The sequence below is a fragment of the Triticum dicoccoides genome, chromosome 3A, assembly GCF_002162155.2.
Source record: "Triticum dicoccoides isolate Atlit2015 ecotype Zavitan chromosome 3A, WEW_v2.0, whole genome shotgun sequence".
NCBI classification, from domain to species: Eukaryota; Viridiplantae; Streptophyta; class Magnoliopsida; order Poales; family Poaceae; genus Triticum; species Triticum dicoccoides.
This window is the reverse complement of record NC_041384.1, coordinates 568,268,807-568,270,640: the sequence shown is the minus strand read 5'-3', so window position 1 is coordinate 568,270,640 and position 1,834 is coordinate 568,268,807.

Sequence of the window (1,834 nt, the reverse complement as noted above, 5' to 3'; positions counted from 1 at the left end):
AATTTCTTTTTTACCATGGGCAAGTTTTAGATTTGGACTATGGAAAATTTATATTTGCAACATGGAAAATCTATTTATTGTTCCATGGCAACTTTATTTTGTTAGACCATGGTCAATAATTTTATTGTTTATTAGTTTTACATCATGGCAATTTTATTAAGTACACGATGATAGTTTAATTGTAGTAGCTAACATGGCACTTATATCATCGACACCATGGCGATTTTTAATTTTATATCATAGCAATTTTATTAATTAGATCAGGGCAGTTTCATTTTGTAGGTACAATTGCTATTTCATTATGTACACCATGACAATTTTTATTATTTAGACCATGGTAGTACTATTATATGTAGAATTGGTAATGTTTATATGTGGAACCAACGGCAAATTTTGTGGTAATTTGATTTTTCATAAGTCATGGCAAATGGAAGCTAGGTGCTTGTGTTCATTTTTTTAATGCAGACCATGAAAATTTTAGTAGTTGTCATCTGTCATGGCATTATTTTGAAGGTATTTTTTTGTGTGTGGTAGTGTTAACAAGTATACCATTACAATTTTATTAGCTAATCCATTGCAATTCTTGTACATTTTCCATTAGCTATTTTTTCACATATGAATTTCTAGATTATTGTGGCCTTTTTATTGTAAAATGTTTCTCGGTTTTTTGGTTGGATTTCTGTATTTTTTGGCGATTAGTGCGTATATATTTTTTTAGCAAAACTTTAGTACCTACTCCCTCCATCCGCAAAAGACCGTACGTTTGGAGATTTACACATAGATCAAGAAAAGAGCTGACTTTGCTCCATGGCCTAATTAACGTAGAAATGTAGGAGACACATGTGTGCATGTAACCACTGAGAGAAGGCCATTAAATGAATGTTGCTTGCATGTAGTAATTCAGGCAGAAACAAAAGGGACTCAAGTGAGCATGCAACCAATAACTAGACCACAAGTTGCTCCATGAGTGAATTAAGGACGATTGGATTAAAGGCGGTGTGCATTGGGAGCATAGATTGACACCTTTTCTTGGACAATTTTTGAATACTGGATGTGCAGTCTTTCACAGACTTTTCGACAAAGGAATATATTAATATCGCGAAGATGCCAATTACACTCGACCTCTGTACCAACAAGATGTCTAAAGGCATCAACGATACACACATCCAAAAACAAAATAAAAGCCCATTTCAAAAAAAAAGAAGAGAAGAAAGAAAACAGACCCTGCCACCGTGAACAATCACTAGGAGTAGCAGCACTCTAACCATCACCAAAGACAACAACCGGAATACAAAAGAGGTTCTCCAAAAGCAACACCTCCAAGAAGAAAACAATGCACATGCATTGTCGTTGCCCGATCGAAGATCTTGGGTTTTCACCCTAGAGAAAGTCCAAGTTCAACCAAAACAATGCCTTCAACAAGGCTATTGCAGGTACAACCAATAAAGGCCAGACCTTTGGGTTTTCCCTGGGAATCGAGACTCGGTACTCGAGGAGCACCACCAAAAATGCAGTCCTCCAGTGCCGCCCCCTCGCTTGCCGAGGCCGCTGATACAAGTCACCATACACCTGGCACGCAATCTTCATCACATCCAGTATACCCTTTCACTGAAGCTTCAAGACCTCATATCGCAGCCGCCATAACTTTGCTACCTCTATCAATGCATTGGGAATCTTGACTTAGACATGTCCTGTGACACCGATAAGAAAGCAAAGCTTCGCGATGCGCCCTCTTAATCGCGCAGTCTTTCGTAGATGGGTATGTTCCTTTTGTCGCTCATGCTAGCAGGCCCACACAGGCGTTCTAATTAGGCTTGTGGAGTTTTGCGATAAG